At 38.4% G+C, this 25,751-nt stretch overlaps 1 long non-coding RNA gene across 1 annotated transcript in view; it reads right to left on the bottom strand.

Moving 5' to 3' along the window:
• Positions 1-15,950, bottom strand: part of LOC140594245 (uncharacterized) — a 32,001-nt gene extending 16,051 nt beyond the window's left edge. Inside the window, exon 1 of the long non-coding RNA XR_011994979.1 lies at positions 15,728-15,950. This is a non-coding gene — a long non-coding RNA (uncharacterized lncRNA). The remainder of the gene's footprint in view (positions 1-15,727) is intronic.
• Between the last annotated feature and the right edge of the window lie 9,801 nt (positions 15,951-25,751).

The raw sequence follows: 25,751 nt of genomic DNA, 5'->3' as shown, positions 1-25,751 counted from the left end.
ATGACAGGGTCTTTTGGATTTAGCAACTGGATAGAAGATGGTACCATTCAATAAGATGGAAGACAACTCATGATGGGAATGATCTGGGGTAGGGATTGGGTTGGATCAAGAGTTTTGCTAAGGGGACATTGACTTTGAGGTGCCTGTTAGGAAAGTTCTGCATTCTTAAGGACGGTCATGCTTTAAGATGCTCCGGTGATTATTTCCATCACCGTCTTCAAACCTCAGTTAAGCTGGGGAAATGGCAGAGGCAGTTTGATAAGTCAACTGAATATATGGTGTATAGGAGCTTAAAGGAGAGGCTTGGGGAGGTATTTAAAAGCATGGGTGTAGATGAACCGCCCTGGGAAGAGGATATTTGAGAGAAGAAATTAGGCCTCAAGATTGAACCCCGACAACTCCAACATTTAAAGATGGTGTCGAGGAAGACAAGTCAGCAAAGAAGCCCAAGACGTGGTTGAAGAAGTAGGAGGGGTGCTAGAAGCGTGTGGAGTCAGGCGGGCAGGAGAGTGATTTCCATAGATGGAAGTGATCCCTCATGTCAGGAGGACAAATTTCAATAGCACAGCAGAAGCTAAAGCCATATGGAAGCTCGGAAGGACCCAAAGGTCATGGTGGTTTTAAATGCCTGTTTAGTCCAACTGTATAAAGTTTTTGTTTACAAACTAAAATCCCACTGATGGTGCACATCCAAAAGTCAAGCAAAATGTCAAATGTCCTGCAGGATCCTTCGTTCCTGGAAAGAAAGGGAAATAACAAAGCTTATGCAGAACTTGTCACATAAAAGATTTGGCAATGTATATAGTAAATTTCAGTAAACAAATCAAAGGACAGGGTTTTGTTCTTGTTGTTGTTATTCAAGTGGGTGGATTTATTTACTATTAAATAGTCCTCCATAAAATGCATAGTCCTGCATAAAATGCAATGCAAAATACTACAAGTGCAACTATATTTGAACCGTGCATGTGAGAGGTAACAGGCAAAAATGAAGTTTTGTTAGTTATGATGTTGACATGATTTCAGAAAATAATATTTATATTGCTACTATATCATCTTTTTCTAAAAGAAGGAAGACAATTTTTCTCCCATGACATGAAAAGTAAGGAACTGAGGTTTCTACAGTTTCTGCTCAACAGGTGTACATTTTTTGGCTGGCAGACACTTTCCAGACCAGGCAGGTAAGAAACGACCCCAGACCACACAGTGAGGCGGCGTGGGAGGAACTCTAACAGGTCTCCCTCATCGGTGTGCATATTTCTTTTTCCACTGTTCCTTTGGTATTACAAAATGACCAACCCCTAAAACTCTAAAATCTACTTTTCATCTTATTCCCTAACTTCTTATTTGTGACAAGACCGCAGTTGGCTCTCAAAGCACCATTGTTTATCTGTGTAATTTCCCATTTTGATTTGTACACCTAAACATGATTCTGGGGGTTTGTTTCTCCGGATGGTCGGAGGGGCTGGACCACCATGGCTTCCCTGGCTGCCGTCCAGGCCCCAGCTGCACTGACTGCAGGCAGAAATCAAGGATGGGGACAGGGTGGGGGCCGGGGAAGCAGTTATTAGCTAATACTTTGCTACTTAATTATTGGCATCTTCCCACCATGAACCACTAGAAAGAATCTCGACTTAGTTCCTGAGGTCAAAGGTGGGGTTGGGCAAGAGAAGCAAGGAGCAAAAGCAATATGGATTGATCTTCACCAGCCTCTCAGCCCGGTGCTTGCTGAGGTCAATCTTAGCATCAGTCTTTACTTACTAAGCATTTATGGAGTGCTTTGGCTGGTCGCCGTGTTTGCTGCTGCCCAGATTCTTTAAAGCACCTCACCGTGATGATCAATTATGAGAGACAAAACAATATCGGGATGTGTGTCCTTTTGAAATGCAAATAGCTCTGAGAAAAGTAATAAAAATTGCCACTGCTTTTGTAAAAATCAGAGAACTCAGACCCTGCTCCTCTGAGCCCCATTTAACACCTTTTGCACACCCTATCCACTCAATTAGAGGAAACTGGTGAGATGAAAGGCATAGAGCTTGCAGATTAAAATATATCTCAAGAACCCTTTCCATGTTCCAAGGTAGAAATTATTCATAGAATTATAGATGAACAAATCTCTCTCTTTCAAATTAAAAAAAAAAAACTTCCTAGAATACTTTTTTTTTTAAAAAAAAATTACGAATTATTATTTCTTCTTCATCAGTTTAAATGTTTTATTTTAGGACCAGCTCCTTCTTGTCTCGGTTACTGTGACATCCGTATATATTTGAAAGAATATAACCAAATATCAGGCAGTGGTGATGTTATTTGAAAGATTGATCATTTACTCGCATGGAGAAAAGACAAATTTTTTAAATGGCCCATTCAAAACGTGTGTAAACATCTTTAAGAAGCTGCTCCAAGATGACATTACACATTTTCTTTTGGAATAATCTGATTTGGGAGCTCACTCTTCTTCCGTGACTGTTATGTTTGTTTTTTGTTTTTTAAAGAGGGAGAGAAGGTGGGTGGAGGGGCAGAGGGAGACACAGAGAGAGAAACTTAGGCAGGCTCCATACCCAAAGGAGCCCAACTTGGGGCTTAATGCAGGGTTCCACTCGGGGTTTGATCTCACCACCCTGAGATCATGACCTGAACCAAAATCAAGAGTCAGACAGCAGCTGACTGAGCCACCTAGGCACCTCCTTCCATGACATTCTTTTTTTTTTTTTTTCTTCCATGACATTCTTAATGTTCTCTTTCACAAAAGATTCTCAGAGGGAGAGTCCACTTTTTAAAAAGGATAACAAGATGCTTCATAAGAGGATAGAATAAAGGCAAATGGCATGGAATTCAGAGACCTAGATTAAGGCTTTCTGAGCCTCAGTTTCCTCTTCTGTATAATGGGGAATAATAATAGCACCCACCTCCTGGAGTTACTGTGAGCTGTGCAAGGATGGCAGCTGTTATTATAAGGAAGTACATTTGGGATTGGAAGCTTATGTGTTTATTTTGCAGGGGGAATATAAACCAATGGGACCCCAAAATGATTCAAACCTATAGGGCTGTACATGTATTTTTTGAGTCAGTGACAAATTTATACTCAGTATTCTAGTTTATAAGACACGAGAGAAAGTTTAAAGCCTTTGTGGAAAAAGAAATCTTGCTGATGTCTTTGTAAAGGAAAATTCATTTATTCACTCAACAAATAGTTACTGAAACCTCCTATATCCCGAGCATTGTGCTAGGTGCTAGGGGGTGAGCTAAGTAGTTTCTGACCTCACTGAACTTGGATCTAATGGAGAGGAGATTGTGATTGACCAAATAACCACAAATAATTAGTGCAGTCTATTCTATAAGAAAAGCTATGAAGAAAAATTCTGACTTTTTTTAAATCTTGGAAAATAGAACAAACATTGGAAAAAATACTTAAGAAGTAGAATTTTGCCATTTCTCAATCTCATAATGGATAGTTATGATGTTAGTGCTTGGGTTCACTTGTTTGTGTGTGGCGCTCTTTGTTAGGATAAACTGTACCAAATTTGTTTCTCAAATTTTCAAGATTGGATTAAAGCATGGACTCACTAAAACGGCAAACTGATGAATCTCTGAAGCTACAACTTCATATCATGAACATGATACATTTTGAAGGTGCAAGAAACTCTGGACAAGAAGCCTGGGGAGTGGAGGACTAAGGACTAGTCATGGAGCCCAGAAAGCAAGTCTCTGAGGCGGCCCACTTGTTTGTTTTATTCAAAGAATGTATTCAGGGGCTCCAGGGTGGCTCAGTCAGTTAAGCATCTGCCTTTGGCTCAAGTCATAATCCTGGGGTCCTGGGATGGAGCCCTGCATGGTGCTTCTGGCTGGGCATGGAGCCTGCTTCTCCCTCTCCACCTACCCCCACCCCCCAGCCTCCCACTTATGTGTGCTCTCTCTCTGCTTTCTCTCTTTCTCTAGAAAGAAAGAAAATTATCCAGAAGGTCTCTGAGAAGTATTTTTCAAACAGTAAGTTATGACCCATTCTTGGGTCACAAAATAAATTTGGTGAGTACTCACTGACATTTTTTATTGAAATAGAAAAAATTAAAATAGAAAATGTCAATGTGCACTGTCTGCAGCAGGGCTGAGGTTGTTTGTGTTTGGGGATGTATGTGTGCACTAAGTGGCCTCTGGGGCCCAGAGCCTGTTCAGCGGTGGGAATTCCTGAGGAATACCTTTTCTCAGGATATGGTCTTTTTTTTTTTTTTTTAATTTTTATTTATTTATGATAGTCACAGAGAGAGAGAGAGAGGGAGAGGCAGGGACATAGGCAGATGGAGAAGCAGGCTCCATGCACCGGGAGCCCGACGTGGGATTCAATCCCGGGTCTCCAGGATTGCGCCCTGGGCCAAAGGCAGGCGCTAAACCGCTGAGCCACCCAGGGATCCCAGGATATGGTCTTTTAAAGTTAAAACTGTCTCCCAAGCAAATTGGGTAGGGGCACGAGTTGCAGAGCAGAGCTCCTACCCAAGCCAAAGCCCAAGGATCCATCTTAACTAAAGATGGTGTCTGGATGTGGGGGTTGGCCTGCAAAGGTACAATCTAGAAGGGTCATCCCTTGAAAATGAACGAAACAAAGACCAAGTACTGGACAAGAGCATTACCTTCCTTCTACGGGAAGGAAATATATAGGTCAAAATCTCTGATATTTGGCCATTTTTTTAACCTGCAAAACACCAATCTCCTCTATTGAAACTAAGAGGTGGGTTGGCTTGGCGTTGGAGAGGTCCCACCTCTCCACTGCCAAGTTGGAGACTCATTTAGGAGTCTGTTAGTGGGAAAAGGTGCTGATAACAAAGGAAATTGGTGGTGGGATTAAACCAAGGGTTTACATCCATATTTTCTTTGCTGGGTTCTTTGCCCTTGAGCAAACTGCTCTGGGCACCCATCAGCTGTCTGTAATAACTGAGGCCATTGTGTTTTAAACAAGGTATGCTTGGAGGGAGCTTCCTTCTCTTCTTAGCACCTTTATGACTAAGACTGCTTTCCAAATACTGTCAATGTTTTGAGTTATATTTCCCCCATTTGATAAGATACTTCTTTTACTGTGGTTAAAAAATTAATTTATACATAAAAACTCTTTTTTTGGAAGGCTCAAGAGATTGATCATTTTATTTGTAGATTTCATTTCTAACCTCAGATCTTCCCGCATTGATTTTGGATGACAGAGAGAATTCCAAAGGAAAGAGGAACCGATAGCTAGTCTTCCTTGGAGTCCTTAGGGCATTCCAGAAAGGACTCCTTCACGATCAACAGGGAGAAGGGCTGAGGGGAGGGGGGTACTTTGTACAGGTTTGGCAAACCGCAGAGTCCTTTTTTGCTGAGAGTTAAGTTGGTAGAGAGGGAGTAAGAGGATAGGCTCTGAGCTGGGGATCCAAACAGATAAATTGTGGGGGAAGAAAAACTAGTCAGCAGTGATGGGAGACACCAACTTTCACCCTGGTGAGGGGCAGGGCTTCTCTGCTAAGGCTGAGGAAGAGTCGAAGTCCAGGAGACCCAGAATGAGGCATAAACTGTCAAGAAAGATGCCAGATCTCCAGGGTAACCATTGATTTCTTCCAAATGACCCACCCTGTAGTTGCAACGTCAGCCTAGGTGTCTGATCTAGAGACTTCGAGTTCTTCCAAAAGCTTTTCTTAGTCAGGGCCAAAGGGCTCTTTATTTCATAGGTGGAGAGAAATCTTTCTTTAAAATTCTTACCTAAAACTTCCATGTTGTGGAAAAAGCATGTGCTTAAGAAAAGGCACAGACCTGAGTAGCATTTTTTTAAATGCTCACCACAGACTAGCTGTGAGCCCTTGGGTAAGACAGTTAACGAGTTAAGAATCTCAAAGAACGGCAGTCTCTTAACCTGAAAATTGGGAAAATAGTACCTCTTTCGTAGGGTTGTTGTGAGAATTACATAAGACAAAGTTTATAAAAGTGCAAGGCCATTGCTGGGAAGGCAATAAATGAAGTTAGTATGTATGTTATGATCTTTCTGGTCCAACAAGCAGTTAAAGGACAACCAAAACAGAATTTGCAACTTTTTTAGAACAGCAGTGTTGAATGTAACATGAACATTTGGAGCAGATTTACAGAATTTATAATTCAAGATGGGGGTCTTTTTAAAAGCTTTTTTAAAAAAAGGTTTTATTTATTTTGGAGATCCCTGGGTGGCTTAGCAGTTTAGCTCCTGCCTTTGACTTGGCCTGATCCCAGATTCTGGGATCGAGTCCCACATCGGGCTCCCTGAATGGAGCCTGCTTCTCCTCCCTCTGCCTGTGTCTCTGCTTCTCTCTCCCTCTTCCTGTGTGTCTCCCATGAATAAATAAATAAAATCTTTTAAAAATTATTTATTTATTTATTTATTTATTTATTTATTTATTTATTTATGAGAGACACAGAGAGGCAGAGACACAGGCAGAGGGAGGAGACACAGGCTCTATGCAAAGAGCCCCACGTGGGACTCGATCCCAGGATCCGGGATCAGGCCCTGAGCCGAAGGCAGACACTCAAACACTGAGCCACCCAGGTGTCCCTAAAAGCTTTTATGAAAGTGTTTCATGAAGCTGCTCAGACAGTTAAGTGAAAATTCAAGATCAAAGGAAATGTATCCAGTTTTAATTCTTGAGGGAGGATCAAGTCTAAAAATCATTCAAGCACTTTGGTTTTCTTTCTTTCTACTTTTGCTGTTTAACCTCCTCTGTTTTACTTAATTTTGTCTATTATGGTTAATGTGAGTAAGATTTGGAACAAAGGCTTAAAAATCATAGACAGTTTAGACTTAGAGCTAAAACATACCTTAGGGATTATCCAGTCTAGCATATTCTAGATGTGACCCATGCAAAAATAACATGTCACTATTTTGTCATAATCCTATATCATTTACTTAATTTTTCTTTAGGTCAATTGTGTTAAAAAACAGAATGATTCCGAGCAGTAATATTCATCAATGTCACAGGTTTGATAGGCTAGTAAAATAAGTACATAATTTAAAGCAATTGTCCACATCCCAACTAAAATCATCTCATGTACTTCAGACGAGTGGTATCAGGAGGATCGCACACTTGGGTAAACACTGATCAAATACGCCTCTCTATTTTATGAGGACACTGAGACTCAAGGAATTGATGTGATTTGCCCATAGCCTGTGATTGAACTCTAATAAAAGGCTTAATATGAGAATTTGGTAATTAACCATCTAAGGGGGTGCCTGGGTGCTCAGTTGGTTAAGCATCAGACTCTTGATTTTGGCTCAGGTCATGATCTCAAGGTTGTGAGATGGAACCCTGCATGCAGCTTCAAACTCTCTCTCAAATAAATGTATAAATCAAAAAAACAAAAAAACAAAAACCAAACCATCTAGGTATTTCAATAGTGCCAATTCTTCCTTTTCATGTTTCCCATATACTCCATAGAATCCAAGAGAATAGTCAAAATAAAGATTGGCCTTAGTGAATGAGAGAACACTATATACCATATATAGCCCCTTCAAAAAAATATGGAGATGAGTCAAAGGACAGAAGACTAGATTTTGTAATTTTTTTCTCCCTTAGAACAATTTTAATAATCATCTGAACACAGCCCAAAGCTGAATCATTTACCTCTGCTCATACCCGTTTATGGAGTTTATTTTTACTGACCAGATTAAGGTCAGCAATATTGGCCTTCTCCTGACCCTGAATGCCTTATCCGTTGAAATTCGAGTGTTAGTTCCTGTTTGCACCATTGTACCTTGTTAGAGAAGGTATTTCTATTCTCCAGAGAGTGAACAATAAGCCACTGTATGTTTGGTCTCTAGAGTTCATTTCTTCATGTTTTCATTAGTTTTATTCATAAGATTCTATTAGAGTCAATTGTTAAATTGCTGGAAACATCCCCAACAAAGGACAAAAAGGTTCTTCTATAAAACAAGAACAGCCCATCCCCTGCCCAGACTTGAAGGACTGTAAATTGGTGTAATAAATTGCAGAATATAAGCAAGTAACTTTTCTTCCTACTCTCCTAAGGGGCCTGTGATTTGTGAGTCCACATCTGAAAGTAGGTCAGCAGCATAGTAAAAAAAAATTCTACTAAATAAAAGTTGGAGTTCACCGCTTTGAAAAACTGTGGTCACATCTAGTTAAATCCGAGTCCATTATGTTCATTTTGATGGACTCAGTTATCATACATAAACTGGAGTAATTGAAATAATTGTTATAATTAATAATACCTTATTTGAGATATTTCTTTTTTTTTAAAATTCTCTTTTTACTTCCAAAATTAATAGTTAGAAAAGCATTCCTCAGTTTATCCTACAGGTTTCATTTGACTCAATTCCATTGTGGAGCCACATCTCCCCAGTGTCTTAAAGATCCTAGAAAGAGAAAGATCCCTTTATCTCTATTTTGAACTCAGGGAAACAGTTTAATACAAATCTGTTTTGATCCATTACTACAAAAACACATTACCCAAAAAGGTACACAGTTTGAGACTATGCATAGTCATGTAATTTCTAGCCAAGAACATAAAAGCACATACATCACTTAATATTTATTAAGAATTAAGTACCCAAAGGGGGCTAGTTACTAACAAAGACAAAAGCCCATGCAATTCTATGTCAAATGAGAAATTTGGGCATATTCTTTGGAACAAGCATTAATCTTTTATGAATTGTACAATTTTAAATAAGGGAACATGGAGGAAATTACAATAGAGTGAAGAAAAGAGGCAATTTGGGGGAATTATAATGCATTGAAAACACATGCCAAACACTTCCTTCAATACTGATGAATGGGATCGAGCTATATTCCGAGCTTCCCATTGTTTTCCCATCCTACATTCTAGCAAAATCTGAAAACAGCAGCGCAAGGAGTCAGAGATGGAAATGTTGCAAAAATATTTGTTTTACGGTACAATGGATGCTTATCTTATTCTAAATTAAATGTTCCCTAACAGACAGCTGCTTAATGGTGCTCATGCGCTCCCCTGCCCCCTCTCTTGTATAATTTGCCCACAGCATTCCCTCAAAAACTACTAGAGAGAGGCTTTTGATATTCTTTAATTTAATAACAAAACAAAACAAAACAATAGCCAACCATCTCTCTAACACACTGGTAGAATGTTCCCAGAACAGTTAAAAGCTCCTTTATTACATATTAGTGCCTTGTTCACTCCATGAACTCCAAGACAATTTCCCAACTATTTATTTTCTTTTAGCACTTTTCCCTGCAAACTCAGAAACCAGCTGCCTTTCCCTTTATACCCTTAAAATTAGGTGGGAGTGTGTCAAACAATGAATGACATGGGAAAGAGCTCCTGACTTTCCCATTGTACCTATGGGAGAGCTCCTTCAGGACAGATGGATCCTCCAGGGGACCCTGCCCCCCTGCCTGGGCTGCCCTCCAGCCAGTGGCACCTGCAGAATGCCATCTCACTGTGGACGAGAACACACCTGCCAGGTAATGCCAACCCTTGTCACTTGCGTTTAAAAATAAAATAGAGGATGAGGCTTCTGATTTCTAATCAAGAATCATGTTTTGACATGACCTTTGTGAATGGTACCATTTTAAACAAGCAACATGGGAACATTGCAAGAGAATGAAGAAAAAAAGGCAATTTGGGGGAATTAGAATATATTGAAAACACATGGCAAATGCTGCTCTCCGTGTATGGAGCCAAACCTCTCTGGTTATCCTTCTGGCACCTTATGCTGAACATACTTTTCATCCACTTTCAGACCCTCTATCTGGACACTTGGGCTCCAGGCTTATCTTGCCTTCTTGCGCACTCAGGACCCTTGGTTTCTACAGCTAGTCTGCCCTGCTCAGAGGCCATACTTTGTCATTCACCCTGGGTCAGTGAGCTGCCTCCCATCTCATGCTGGCTGACACCTCGCTCCCTTCCCTCCTGTGTGTGGCTTTTGCCCATCAGCCAGGACAATGCTGACCTGGGACATCCTGGGTCCTGGTTCCCTCTAGCCTATCCACCTCCCCACCCCCAGTTTCCTGCAGTCTTGTACTGACTCCTATCCAGTTCCCAAATTCATGAATTAAGGAATCCAAAGATACATCGAAATTCTGACCTCAGCCAAACAAGAACAATGTAATGATGACAAATGGGGCTCCTGAGTGGCTCAGTGGTTGAGCGTCTCTCTCTCTCTCTCATCCTCTCTCTCTGTGTGTCTTTCATGCTTAAAGAAAATATTTTTTTTTTTAAAAAGGGTGACAAATGCAAAGTACTCATGTAATCCATATTCTTGAAAGTTATCATTTACTCCGAGGAATTAATAGCCTAAGTGGTGGGTATTTTTCAGCACTGTATGCTGGAAGGACATCGTTTGGATCTTCAGTCTAAGGGGAGAAAGCAGACAGAGGGTGGCAAGGGCCAGAAAAACGTGAAAAGTTTTGGAAAATGGAACTGACAGGAAAGATGAAAGGATGTGGGGCATTTTGTGTGTGTGTGTGTGTGTGTGTGTGTGAAGGAATTAATTTGCAAGTTAATAACTCCCTTTAATAATGTGATCTTGGGACGCCTGGGTGGCTCAGTGGTTGAGCATCTGCCTTTGGCTCAGGGCGTGATGCCGGGATCTGGGATCAAGTCCCACATCAGGCTCCCTGCATGGAGCCTGCTCTCTGCCTCTCTCTCTGTGTCTCTCATGAATAAATAAATAAAATCTTAAAAAAAAAAAAAAAAGAATATGATGTTACAAAGCACCTGGGTGGCTCAGTGGTTGAGCGTCTGCCTTTGACTCAGGTTGTGATCCCAGGTCCCAGGATCGAGTCCCGTGGTGGGCTCCCTTCAGGGAGCCTGCTTCTCCCTCTGCCTGTGTCTCTGCCTCTCTCTGTCTCTCATGAATAAATTTTTTAAAAATGTGATATTACTTCATGAGCATTGGATTTTCTTGCCCTTTCATAGCTTCTGTTCAAAATATACTACCAAAGGGACAAAAGATAAAAAGCAGAAGGAATGTGAAGAGAGTGTGTTCATTTTGGTGTTTTCTGAAGGTGGAACAGGCAATGACTTAAACGGCATATCATGGAGATAAGGAAGAGTCTCTTGAGAGTTGCCAGACCAGTATTTCCCAACACCCTTATTTCCTCTCCTGTCGTCAGCCTGGCCCAGTTCACATTGTCTTAGGATAAGTCATGAACTGTTCCTACTCTGAGACCCACTAATTCCCCTTTGAAGAACATACTCTAAGGACAAAGAAGAAACATAACTTCCACAAACTTGTTCATTGTGGCATCATTTAAATTGTAGTGATGTCTTTTAGGGGTCACCCCAGCCTGTGAGCTGGCCCCACTTTTGTAGGAACTCCTCCCTTCCACCCCCTGGAGATGGCATCCATGTCTGTAGTGGGTAATCCCCCTCATGATCTACAACTCAACCAGGACTGGATCTAATATAATAATGCAAGCCAGGATGTGGAACTGGGAGGGAAAATTGCAGGTTAATCTCTGCATGTGGTCAGAGTGATACAATAAACTATGAGGTAACTCTATTCCCCTGCAAGGAGAGACAATCAGGGTAAAGGAAAGAAGAATGAAGCAGATTCACCAAGAAAAACAGAGATAAACAAAGAATGGACTGTCAACTTTCTGGCTCCTTCCCGATGCCCAAACTGCATTTCTACCCTTTGATTCTGTGACACACCTCTCTATCTTTGTAAGAAATTACTCTTTCAACTTAAAGTAACTTGAATCACTTTTTGTTGCTTATAACCAAAGGCTTAACTAACACACAGTAACAAAAAGTCAGAAGCAACGTGACCCAAATAAGAAAATAAGTAAATTATGGTATGTTAGCATGATTAAATATCTTTTAAAGTGATTATCTGCATGGAAAGACGCAGGCCAGAGAGCAGAATGAACATATTGCTTGTAACTTTTAAATTGTAGACTTAGTCAAAAAGGACTAGAAGGGTATTCAAAGTAATGTAAACAGTTACAAAGGGCATGGGAGTTTTGGGAACATTGTTTATACAATATCTTTGAAATTTAGACCTCTGGCATTTTGAAGCAGTGATTTAATATCCCACTTCAAATCTTTCTCAGAATGTTCATTATTCTGATTTTGATAACCGCCATCAGTCTTCACCCAAAACTTGGAAGTTGTTCTCGAGTCTGTCTGTTCTCTTATTGGGACGTGGTATTTAGGAGTTACAATTCTGGGTGCAATTTTAAAGTCATCCTTACTTTTAAATGGAGAACGGAATAAAAGCAAGCTGAGTGTAATTTGAGAAATGGACTGGAAGATGGTGAGATGGTCAATCGGGACTACCAATAAGAGGAGTCAGGGCTCCTTGAAGAGTAAATCGGTTACAGGTCTGGGGCAAGAAATGTGAAAGACTAGCCTGGCACATCTTGCCATACCAGGGAGAAGTGAAGCAATCCAAGACATGTCAGAAGGACTCAGGAATCAACCTGCAGAGACTTCCACTGGCCCCATATGAGATGATTATGTATTGATAAAAGTAATCACAAGAGATTGACACAGATTAAGGCATTTAGATCCATAAATTCATGATATCATGAATTCATAGCATTATATGCACACACATATGTAAAACCTTTGAAGGATACTAAGTCATTATTTACGTCGAAAATCCCAAAGAATCATTTAAAAAAGAATCCTAGAACTAATCGGTGATTGTAGCAAGATTGCAGGACAAAAAGTTAATATACAAAAGCCAATTGCTTTCTTATATAGCAGCAATGAATTTGAAATCAAAACACAATGCCATTTACATTAACACCAAGAGAAACACTTAGGTGTAAGTCTAACAAAATATGTTCAGGTTCTACATAGGTAAAACTATAAAAATCTGCTGAAAAAATGAAAAATCTAAATAAATGGAGAGCTATTTCATGATCATGGACAGGTAGCCTCAATATTGTCAAGGCGTCAGTTCTTAACCTGATCTATAGATTCAACACAATCCAAATCAAAATCTCAGCCAGTTATTTTATGAATATCAATGTCAATTGTAAAGTTTCTATCTTTTCAATACTGAGGAACTCACTCATTATTTTGAAAACCAGTAAATAAAGGGGAAGAATAAACCAAGAATAAAAGTAAATTGAATGTCACTTTTCAGATTAAAACCTTTCAATTGTTTTAAATCGCATTTTAAATAAAAGCCAATCTGGAAGGCCATGCTTGATCTGGCATCTTCTGAACACATTTATCTTATTTCATGGCACTTAACCCCTTGCTTATGATGTTTCAGCCATTTTAACCTTTAAGTAAACTTGCTTTTCTCTTCCCCAGGAGGACTCCTCTTCATGCTTCAGATCTCAATCTACCTTTCCAGGGGGACCTTTCCTAACCATTTTAGGAATAAATCCTATTTATTTCCTCCCTAGAACCTAACCAATTTCGTAATTTTTTTGTTTTGTTTTGTTTTTTTTTGTTTACTTGTTTTTCCCAATACACTGTAAGAGGGGAAGAATGCCTTATTTCCACCCAGGAGCTACCACCTAAAGGCACTTTGTAACTATTCATGGGAACAGTCGAAGTTATCCATCATGTTGTGACTAAACGGTTGAAAAGCGGGTGAGACTCTCAAATAAACTGGTGAGGGTGATTGTGGGATCTCTAGAAGGGCAGACACACTAAGATCCATGTGTACCAAAGAGCCAGGAAAAGCTGGGAATAAAAAGAAATGTGATTTCAAGGAGAAGATCATTGTGGAGATTGAGAAACAGATGTGATCACCTTAGGCTTTGGGAATACTTTTATGGAGGGCTACATTTTAAAAAATTGTAAATACCACTTTAAAAATAAAAATTGTAGCGTTCCTGGACCTTAGCCTATTTATTCTCAATTAACTACTCCCATGTTACAGATAATAAATAAAGGACCCTTTTCATTATGTACTTGGCTATGGCATGGGGACAAATAATTTTAACAACCTTTAGTATTATATTTGATCTTTGATATGTCTTGAATGTGAGCTTATGTGGATGTGTAGAAAACCCATCATGGTTATATTTTGTGCTTGGCATCTTTCACAAAGACTCAATGCAAATGTATCTCTTATAATTAGGAGCACTGTCATGCCCAACACTCCTTTTTTTAAAGATTTTTAAAAAATTTATTCATAGAGACAGAGAGAGAGAGAGAGGCAGAGACACAGGCAGAGGGAGAAGCAGGCATCATACCATCATACAGAGAGCCTGACGTGGGACTCGATCCAGGGTCTCCAGGATCACGCCCTGGGCTGCAGGCGGCGCTAAACCGGGGGGCCACCGGGGCTGCCCCCCAACACTCCTTTTAATTTCATTCTCTTTTTCACCAAGAGATTTTCTGAGGCTAGCTGTTAGCAAAACCTATCATTATAGTTTCTGAAAATTAATATTAGGGTAACTGAAATTCTTCATAAAAAGTCTGGGCGAGCACCTGTGTGGCTCAGTTGGTTAAGCTTCAGCTCAGGTCATGATCTCAGGGTCCTGGGATCCAGCCCCATGTTGGGCTCCCTGCTCAGTGGGGAGTTTGCTTCTCCTTCTCCCACTCTCCCTGCTCATTCTCTCTCTCTCTCAAATAAATAAAATCTTTAAACAAAACAAAACAAAATCACTAAAAAAAAAAAAAAAATGCTAGGAAGCCTGTGGGTCCTGAAGAGCACATGACTTTTTTCTAGCTGTGTCTTAATTAATCCAACAACATAAATACATTACAGAAAATTTGGGAGATAAGAAAAAAGATGAAAGAAATCAAACATAATCAATATCCATGACCCTCATGTTACAAATCATGTATATTTTCTCATATGCTTATTGTTTTCTAGTTGCAATTTCAGTGTGTATGTTTTTTATCCTAAATCTTTCATTCTAAAACAGACGGCAAAAAAATTAGATAATTTAAAATGCATGTAGTTAAGGGGAAGTAAATGAAGGAGACAGATGTAGAAGGAGTGGTCAGGAAAGGTCTCACAAAAGTGTCATTCGAGATAGAACCTGATGGACAAGAAAGAATCAGCCTTGTGAACTGTCTGAGCCACATCCTTCTCACACGTGAGGGAGCAAAGACAGGGAAAGAGAACAGGAATGAACTCTGAGGAATAGCAAAGTGGCCAATGTGGACGGAGGAGAGGAGCAAGAGGAGCATGCATGGACAATGATGGTTGGGGGAAGGAAAGGAAGGTGTGTGTGTGTGTGTGTGTGTGTGTGTAAGAGAGAGGAAGAGAGGATCCTGTGGGACCTCAGAAAGCATGGTAGAGATTATTTTCTCATCTAAGAGTGATGTGAAGCTGTTGTAAGATTTTACACAGAGCAGCAACATGTCTGACCTACATTTTTAAGAGTACTCTAGTCATCAAAGATACTATACAGAAATTATTTCTGTATGAGTAAGGACACAAATGCTAAGAACCAAATCCCAACTCAAATCACCTTAACCATTTCAAACTGTTTGTCAGGAATGCTCATGTATAGTGGGAAGTACAGGAAGTTTAGGTAGGGCTATTCCCAGGGGGTCAGGGGATGTCCTCAGATCTTTCTTTTCTGTCTCATTAATTTTGCTTCCCACCCTCTCCTTTGCAACTCTTGAACCCAGCCAACAAGGAGTATAGCTACCAGTAACCTGAGGTCCTCCAAATGGAAGATAGCTTCTATCTACTATTTGGAAAAATCTGGGAGAAGACTCAAATTGGTCAGGCAAGCAGAGTATGTCTTTTCTTTGACCAATTACCATATACAGGGGGATGTTACATTGTCACTGGTCCAGCCTGCATCATATACTCACTTACCATTTGACAGAGATGAGGTTGGGCTACCATGATATACATCCCCACAGGATCACACAAGATTGGGAAGGAGTCTCCAAAGGAAAGAGATATTGCTACCAGGATATTTATAACCATGCTGGGCAGAGTAGGGAGGAAAAAAAGAAACAATCAATAGGTGTACTGCATGGTCATTCAATTTACATAATGATCTTTCTTTCTTTCTTTCTTTCTTTCTTTCTTTCTTTCTTTCTTTCTTTCTTTCTTTCTTTTCTTTCTTTCTTTCCTTTTTTGCTAAGTAATATTTCACTATTTGTATATTTTATTCATTTAATATTTTTGTTCAAATGACCATTGCCAAGTTCTATACCTTACTGAAACAATTCCTGGTTGTTCCATAATTTGGTTGTTTCCAATCTTTTATAATCATAAACAATATTCTATGACTGTCCTAGTGCATGCGACTTTTTCTATACCTTTTGTTTTCTTCATCTCCAGAAAAGGGACCCTGGATAAAAAGGCATGAGATCTTCTTTTCTTGTTGATACATTTTGTCAAATATATTACTTTCTATTTTTTAAAAAATATATTACTTTCTAAAAGGATTTGTCCATGAGAAATGTCAGTAGGAATTTGTAAAGCACATACATTTTTCTGTCCCCTCTACATTAGTGAGTACGATCCCTTTTTCATTTTACCAGTTTAATAGGTGAAAATGACATACATTTGTTTCATTCGTTGCTTTGTAAAATCACAACTGCTGGTGAAATTTTTTATTTAGCTCTTATTTTATTAATAGCTCTTCTGTAAATGTTCTGAACATGCCCTTTGCTGATTTATTTATTAGAACCTCAATAATCTTTGTATCTCTTTATCTGAACTCTAAAGTTATTAGTCCCTTCCCATCAGTTGATTATGTTTTCCAGTTTGCAGCTTACTTTTTTTTTTTTTTTTAAAGATTTTATGTATTTACTCATGAGAAGCACAGAGAGAGAGGCAGAGACATAGGCAGAAAGAGAAGCAGGCTTCCCGCTTATGGGCCTTGATCCCGGCACTCTGGGATCATGCCCCGAGCTGAAGGTAGACGCTAAACCGCTGAGGCACCCAGGCATCCCTGCAGTTCACTTTTTTATCTTAAATTTCAGAATTCTATTTGTTTTTATGTTGTCAATTTTTTATTTCATCTATTGTTTTCAGGCTTAGAAATTCATATTTTTCCAGAGGATTCAAAAATATTTAATACTATTGTACTTTAGCTCATCTAAAGTTTGATTTTTCGTTTTCATTTTTCTACATATCCCCAATTTTTTATTTATAGCGTGAGATGAAGATATGAGCTGATTTTTCTCTCAAATGCTAGCTATTCAACCCATTACAATTTATGAACTGATCTTTCCTTCCCAGTTGATTTGTGATACAACATTTAATGTATTTTATGCATGCTCGAACCCATTTATAACCTACTATGTTCCATTGAGAGATTTGTCAATTCAATCCTTATCCCAGCACCACAAAGTTTTAGTTCTAATTGCTTTATGTTTTAGTATCTGGTAGGGCTAGCTCTCCACTTCATTTCTCTTTAGAATATCCATGATATCCATGTTATTTTCTTTTTTTTTCCATGTTATTTTCATTTGGTCATTCTTCCAGATGAAGGTTAGGATAACTTCCAAAGTAAAAAAATAAAAAATAAAAATAAAAAATAAAAATAAATAAATAATAAAAATAAAAAAATAAAAGACCCTGTTTAGCTATTCATTGGAACTGCATAAAATTAGAGAGAAAACTTCTGGATAGTATCCACGCTAGGATCAGAGTTTCCTCTCATCAAGTAGATCAGGGTTCTCATATGTTGTTCTCCTCTATCCAGTTGCTCTTTTGTGGGGAGCAAAATTCATCTACATGCAGAAGAAATTTCTGATTTTTGTGGAATTTTAATTTAAAATTTGTATTTTAGAAAATATTTCTTTTGTAGTTGATCTCAGAACTGAAGGTGGGACTTAAATTCTATCGATAGGTTTTGGACTAAAATTCCTATATGTTTTCTCTTTTTAATTTCAGTATTTGAATAGATCTTTTAGCACCTAACAAAAAGACTTAGAGTTTCAGGGTGATCATCCCATTCATTCGTTAAATTTATTGTACTTTTCAAAGTTACTTGAAAATATGAAGGTCATGTGCCACTTGTTTGGAGACCTGGTTTCTGGTTTGCTTGATTATTTATGAGTATATTACAGAAAGTGAGATCTGCAATCTTCACCCAGTAATCCTTAATTTATAGCTTCAGATCCTGAATTATATTAATGGTTGTGGAGTTGTGCAGTGTATGGCCATATGCTACAGCCTTGGTGATAACAGTCTGTTGAATTTGAAAGCAGTCTATTTATTTCCTTCCAAAATCCCACCAAGGGTTGAATTATACCCTAAAGTCATTAGGCACTTTCCTGAGTACCTCTTGGACAATCTCTTTTTCCAGGAGGGAAGGAATAATGATGACAATGATGATGGTAGTGTACCAATAACTTTTCTCTCATTATCTCATTTTACCTTCATTGTAACTGTCTGTTGTGAAAGACAAGGGCTTTTAAACCTCTGTATTAGAGATGTGGAAAATGAGGTTCAGACTATCTGACCTTCCAGGCTAGTAGGTAGTAGGACTGAGCCTTCTGACCACAAAAGCCAACCTCCAGGTCACCTATTCCTTTAGGAATATTGAAAGAATGCTTCCAATTAGATGTGATCTGAATCTGTATAATTTTTTTCAAATATTTTATTTATTTATTTATTTATTTATTTATTTATTTATTTATTTATTTATTTATTATTTGAGTGAGTCAGCAGAGGGAAAGGGCAGAGGGAGAGGGAGAGAGAATCCCAAGGAGACGCTGTGCTGGGCATGGAGCCCAGCATGGGACTTGATCCCAGGACCCTGAGATTTGAGCTGAAACCAAGAGTCAGCCGCCCAACTGACTGAGCCACCCAGGCCCCCCTGTGGTCCAACCCTTTAAGATGCTTGTCCAGTGTCTAGAATCTTGGGCAATTGCATGTGTGTGTATGTGGGTGTGTTTACATCTATCTTCAGAAGGCTGTAGTTCCCAAAAGGTATGTTCAAGCTCGAGCTCTCCTGTGTGGAGTAGGATTTAGGGAAAACCCTATTGCTTTCCTTTTATCACTTTTCTTTACCACTTGATATATTGTGACTGGTGTACAGGCAAAACCATCTTAAAATATACACCCATACCAGATTTGAAGAATGAAGGAAGTCATAAAAGCTCACCTAGAGGGTTGGGTATGGAATCAAGAAGGGGCAGTACTACTTCTCTATCTTTTGGTGATGAGAAAGATGTCCTAATTGTACAAGCCTCTGTTCTGCATTGTTTTGTGGAAGCATCAGGCTAGATAACTCCTTCTCCTCTACCTTCCATAGCTGCATTCAACTGGCTGATTTGGAGATCCTTAGAAAGAGTATAGCTTGTGTGTGTGTATGTGTGTGTGTGTGTGCGTATGTGTGTCTATGTGATTATAGCATATCTCCAATGACTTACAAAACTATACACAAGCTTTCTGTTTCCGGAGATCATAATTCTTATATCCATTTATATGCAACATGGATTGTTTATTTTTCTTTAATTTTTTATTTTATTTTATTTATCTACGATAGTCACAGAGAGAGAGAGAGAGGGGCAGAGACACAGGCAGAGGGAGAAGCAGGCTCCATGCACCGGGAGCCCAACGTGGGATTCGATCCCCGGTCTCCAGGATCGTGCCCCGGGCCAAAGGCAGGCACCAAACCGCTGCGCCACCCAGGGATCCCAACATGGATTGTTTCAACTTCAGTTTTACTGGGTTCTTTTTCCTGTCTTTACACATTTACCTAGTCTTTGAATCTTTGTTTTTGTTCCAACTTCATTTCACTGAAATTCCCATTTAACTGTCACATTCCCTAAAGTTTTTATTTTTTCTCCTTTCTCTCCTGTAGAATCTTGTGGCCAAGAGAACAAAAAGCTCTTCTTTGTAGTTTGCAAAATAAGGAACAGTTTCTTTACTTTCTATACTGTACACTGCCTAGCGCTGGTTTGGTTGGCACTCAGTAGGTATTTATTTACTCAAAATGGATTCTAAGGAATATCAAACACATTCATTCATTCATTCATCTAGTTTTTTTTTTTTTTTTTTTTAGGATTTACTTATTTATTCATGAGACACACACACACACACACACACACACACACAGACACAGAGAGAGAGAGACAGAGACAGAGACAGAGGCAGAGACATAGGCAGAGAGAGAAGCAGGTTCCTTGCAGGAAGCCTGATGTGAGACTTGATCCCAGGACACTGAGATCACGTCCTGAACCAAAGGCAGACGCTCAATCACTGAGCCACCCAGGCGTCCTCATTCATCTAGTTTCTGGTAGCTTCTTTTATATTGTCCTGGAGTGGAAGTAAAAAGCATGATAAAGTTTTAAAGATTCTTTTTTGTAATTAATAGATTTTATTTTTTAGAGCAGTTTTAGATTTACAGAAAATGAGCAGAAAGTAAAAAGAGTTACCAATTTTCTTCTTTCCCTTTCCCCAGTTTCCCCTATTATTAACACCTTGCGTCATTGTGATGCATTTGATATAGTTGATGAGCCAATATCAATACATTGTTATTACCTAAGGTCCATTACATTATACTACATTAGGGTCAATCTTTGTATTATACATTCCATGGGTTTTGGCAAATATATAATGACATGTATCCACTATTAGGGTACCCCACAGAATAGTTTCACTGCCCTAATAATTCTGCATGTCCTACCTATTTATCTCTCCCTCCTTGCAGAACCCCTGGCAACAATTGATCTTTTACTGTCTCTGTGGTTTCCCTTTGCCAGAATGTCATATAGTTGGAATTATGGCCTCTTTCACCTAGAAATATGCATTCAAGTGTCCCTTGTGCTTTTTCAAGCCTATAGACTTTTAAAAATTCATCAACAGGGGTATCTGGGTGGTTCAGTCTGTAAGCATCTGCCATTGGCTCAGGTCATGATCCCAGGGTCCTGGGATCGAGCCCCACATTGGGCTCCCTGCTCTGTGGGGAGTCTGCTTCACCCTTTCCCTCTTCCTGCTGCTACCCCTGCTTGTGCTCTCTCGCACTCTTGCTCTGATAAATAAATAAATAAATAAATAAATAAATAAATAAAATGTAAGAATCTTTAAAAAAATTAAAAATAAGAAAACCAAAAATTCATCAACAATATGTATTAAATACCTTCTATGTGCTAGCACAGTGATAGGTGCTGAATATATTGCAGCAGACAAGACAGGCAAGGTTGCTGCCCCTGATTTAATCTTAGTCAGATAGTCTGTCCTCAACACAGCAACAAGTACTCTACCTGTTGTTTTGAAGGTCTTCTTGTTCTTCCCTGAGGAAGTCAATTTGCTTACATCATCAACTTGAGGAGACCAGTGGTATCCACAAGTGATTTACCATGTTCCTAACTCACCAATTCCCTCCTTAGTGTGACAGGAGTTCTTTGGATAGATAGTCCCTCAGATAGATCCCTATCTAATTCTTGACTATGAAATTCAATGAAGCAAGAGGAAACCAACTGTCCCAAAAGGTGGTTTCTGCCTGTTTTCTCAGCTTGGAGCATATCTAGATCTTCCTCCCTACCTAACAACTAACATACAGAAATTTATTTCTGCCTATAATCAGTAATGAAATCTAAATTTGTACCTGAAATCTAAAATTGTACTTGTAATTTCAAAAGATAACTTAGGAGTCACCAATAATGTAGTTGCACATGAAAATATAAGGCATCCTACAACTCTTTCATTGATTTCTTTCCCCTAAATTAGCAAGATTCATCTTGTATATACTATATTTGATTAGATGAACAAAATGAGGAATATAGTCCTAATCTTAAATCAGGTCTATTTCATTTAAAAATATTTCACATTTTCAGGGGACTTTTTTTTGGCTTGTTTATTATTATTCACTCCTAATGTGGAACTAAAGTTATGGACTTTCATGATAGTTTAAGTTTTCCATGAATGTAGGGTATAATTTACTCTAATTTAAGGTATTTATATTCTGATAAGACCAATGTTTGAAATAGGATATATTGCCAAACAAAGCAGTATTACATATATAATTAGAAACAATACAGCTAAAAACATGAAATTGTACAGCAGATCGGTAAACTACATCAGGGTTCCCCCCCCTTTATGCCTTGAGGTTTTCTGTCCTATATGGTGTATTTACAGTCATGAGAACCAAACTAGTTTTAACCAGATTAGGAAAGGGACTACATATGATGATATCATGATGCCTGAAGAAATGAATAATTAAATCTGTGATTAATATACGAACACAATGGGAATACTGAGATACTCTACTTGTCAGCAAATACTTTCACAGATTTTATTTTGAAGTCTTAGGCCCACAAAAGAGGACTGTCAAAATGGTTATTAAATCACAAATATTGTCGACACCCATGAACAGACGATTCTTTTCAACCCTACTGCAAGAAAGACATCTACAACTGAAAGATAAAAACTGGAAAGAGACTTAATTTTTTTTTTACTTTATTAGTTTTGTATTAAGAATATGCATCTGTTTATGACAAAAAAATTCTATACTGAGGATAAGAAGGGGGCATGGTGATTTGAATTATTCAGGATGGTTATGATTGGTATAAAAATGAGCATTTTAAAATGAGAAATATTTAAGGTAATGGCTTGTCTTCCCCTTGTGGTCTAACTTCAAGACACGCAGGGTGCAGCTGAAGTTCTTTGTCTTGGAGACAATCTGTATTGTCTTAGAGTACAAACCTGTTAGCATTTCTTTTTCCTTCATTAGTTTTCTACCCTTAGACATCTCATTGCAGCTGCTGTTTTCTTTCCTTCCTCGATGAGGTAAGTTTTATATGCGAGAAGCAGAAAATTGTGGTCAGGTGAATGGGTGTGCAGGACCTGCCAGGCCTTGGCATGGGCGCTGCAGGGGATACAGGATGAGTCAGTCCTTTCATGCAGGCAGTGTGGGATTGAGCCAGGGCCCCTTGGAGCCATATTAGAGCCTGAGGCTCTGGAAAAATCAGTCATCCTGATCCTGTCTTTATCTAAAATTTCTATATCATCAACTATCATCTATATTTTGCATTACTTTAAAAAACGTTATATATACTATAAATATTATAAAAATGTTTTAATATCACATGAATATATAATACAAATATTACAAAATGTACTAGATATGTACAGGTATATCCCATAAAATACATTTTTAGAAGGTGGTGAAAATATTCTAGATTAAAAAATACTGAATAAGTAACAACCAAATGCAAAGAGTGAAACTTGATTAGGTGCTGACTCGAAAGTACTTGCTTGCTGAGTTTTTTGCTGCTCCCTTAAAATTTGTATCTTGGGTGGGTGCCTCGCTGGCCTCACTCTGGCCCCAGGGCTGGCAAGGACACATGGGGAAGTGTAAACTGCTGTGGTCCAAGGTGGAGGAAGGCACGCTGGGTTAGAGTGAGAATCAGCCATTTCCTTAAGAAGCCTTAAAGAATGAGGAGTATTTCTGCTTGTCAGAGACAGTTGAAGGAAGAGGAGGAGAGCACCAGGGAAATGCAGAAAGAACAATGTGGCCAAGGGCATGAGCAGTGCAGGCATGAGGTCTGCAAGTAGCACGCAAGCCTATCAATCTGGGGATGGAATACATATAGGTAGTAATGGAAGCAGAAGCTGAAGAGAGAGATTTAGATCCTTCTGTGAACTGCCTCTGTTTAATTCAGGAGGCAATGGGGGGCTACTGAAAATTTTTTGTTTTTTAAATTAAAATGCATTTTTGATGTTTTCTTTATTTATTTTCAAGCACTTACATAGAGGTAGTTTAAAACTTAAACCGTATTTTTGTTATATATTATTCTTCTAAATCCACTGTAAAGTGATATGAGTGAAAATAGGAAATTGGAGAGAAATTCAAGAGCAAGTTAGATGAAGACTTGGTGACTGATAATAAGCACAATTCCTATAGAGCCTAGATTTTCCAGGACAGTCTCAATTTAAAATTTTCTGTCCTATTATTTTCATTTGTACATTTAGCCCCTCCCCAACTTTTTGCAGCTTTGTTAAGTTGTAACTGGTGAATAAATGGTCCATTTAAAATGTACACTTTATCAGTTTTGACATATGTTGTCAACTGTGAAACCATCACTGCAATCAAATAATGCACATATCATCACCCCAAGAGTTTGCTCAGGTCCTTTGCAATTTACTTTCTCATCTTCTGTCCCCATCCCCAGGTGAACATCAACTGCTTTCTGTCACCATAGATTAGTTTTCATTTTTCAGAATTTTATATAATTGGAATTACACAATATGTCCTGAATATAGTACATTCTACAAGACACGGTTTTTTAAAAAATATTTTATTTATTTATTCATAAGAGACAAGATTGAGAGAGTGAGAGAGAGAGAGAGGCAGAGGGAGAGGCATGCCCAGGGATCATGACCTTAGCCAAAGATAAACGCTTAACTGATTGAACCACCTAGGTGTCCCTCAAGACATGTTTTAAAACAGTAGAGGAATTCTAGATTTAGAAAGATGAAAGAGCCATAACAATCAAATGCAATAGGTGAAACTTGGTTGGATGCTGGTTTGAAAACACTAGAGAGCACACTGGGTATAATCTGAATAGGATTGGATACCACATGAAAATAGGGAATAATTATTAATTCTCTTGGATGTGAACATGCTAATCATATTTTATGTAAAAGAATATCCTAAGTATGTTGAAGTGTTAGGTCTAAGTGTCTTGGTTTCAGCAATTTACCTTCAAATGGCTCAGAAATATAATTAAATAAAGCAACGGAAACACTTTAACAACTACTGAATCTACATGCTGGGTATAAGGGTGTTTATAAAAGTTGTTCTCAACTTCTCTGTATGTTTGAACTTTCTTTTAATAATAAAAGCTAGGGGAAGGGGAAAGGACAGAAAATGAAAAATCAAGACTCTCCTGAAAAATCTAGGCTATCGTCAGTCATCATCTTTTATCTACTTCTAAATCTCTCGTTGCTATCCTCTCTATATACAATTTTATCACCCCACATCTGATTTAGAATAAGCACATATTTTAACCAAGAGCAGCAATGAATATCAACCTTCACTTCAGATCATATATAAAAATTAACTTAAATTTGATCATAGACCTAATTGTAAGAGCTAAAACTATAAAATTTATATAAGAAAACAGAGAAGAAAATTGTAGGAACCCTGGGTTTGGCACAGATCTCTCAAACACATGCAAAAATGCGTAAATATAAAAAAATAAATCAGATTTCACAAAAATTAAAATTTAAATTAAAATCACAACGAGATACCATTATACAGCTGCTAGAATGGGTAAGATTAAAAAGATTAATGATAGCAAGTGTTTGGGAGAATGTGGAGTACTAGAACTCTCATGTACTATTAGTGGGAATACTAAATGATATGACCACTTTGGACAACAGCTGAATCAGTTCTTTAAAGTTCAATGTATACCAACAAAAATGACCCATCATTCAACCCTTAGATATTGACCTAAGAGAAATGAAACAGCTCAAGTATCCAGCAACAGGTAAATACATAGATTGCAATATGCCCACACAATAGAACTTAGCAATGAAAAAGAATAAAGTATTGATATAGGGGGGAAAAAAAGTTCTCAGAATAATAATACTAGAGAAAACCTGCATAACCTTGGCTATAGTGACGACTTTTTAGATACAACACCAAAGGCACAATCGATGAAAAAAATAATTCAGAAGCTGGACTTCATCAAAATGAAAAACTGCTTTGTGAAAGACAATGTCAAAAGAATGAGAAGACAAGTCATGAGTTGGGAGAAAATATTTGCGAAAGAGCTTATCCTTCATGGCTCTGCTCAATAAGCCCCTCTTCTAAGACTCTGACCTCCTTTTTGCTGTTTTTAAGCTATATTGAAAATATTACTTTTCTTTTTTTTTAAATTTTTATTTATTTATGATAGTCACAGAGAGAGAGAGAGAGAGAGAG

The sequence above is a fragment of the Vulpes vulpes genome, chromosome 10 (genome assembly GCF_048418805.1).
Source record: "Vulpes vulpes isolate BD-2025 chromosome 10, VulVul3, whole genome shotgun sequence".
Taxonomy (NCBI): domain Eukaryota; kingdom Metazoa; phylum Chordata; class Mammalia; order Carnivora; family Canidae; genus Vulpes; species Vulpes vulpes.
Note: the sequence above shows the minus strand (reverse complement) of the source record. Positions and strands in the feature narration are given on the sequence as shown.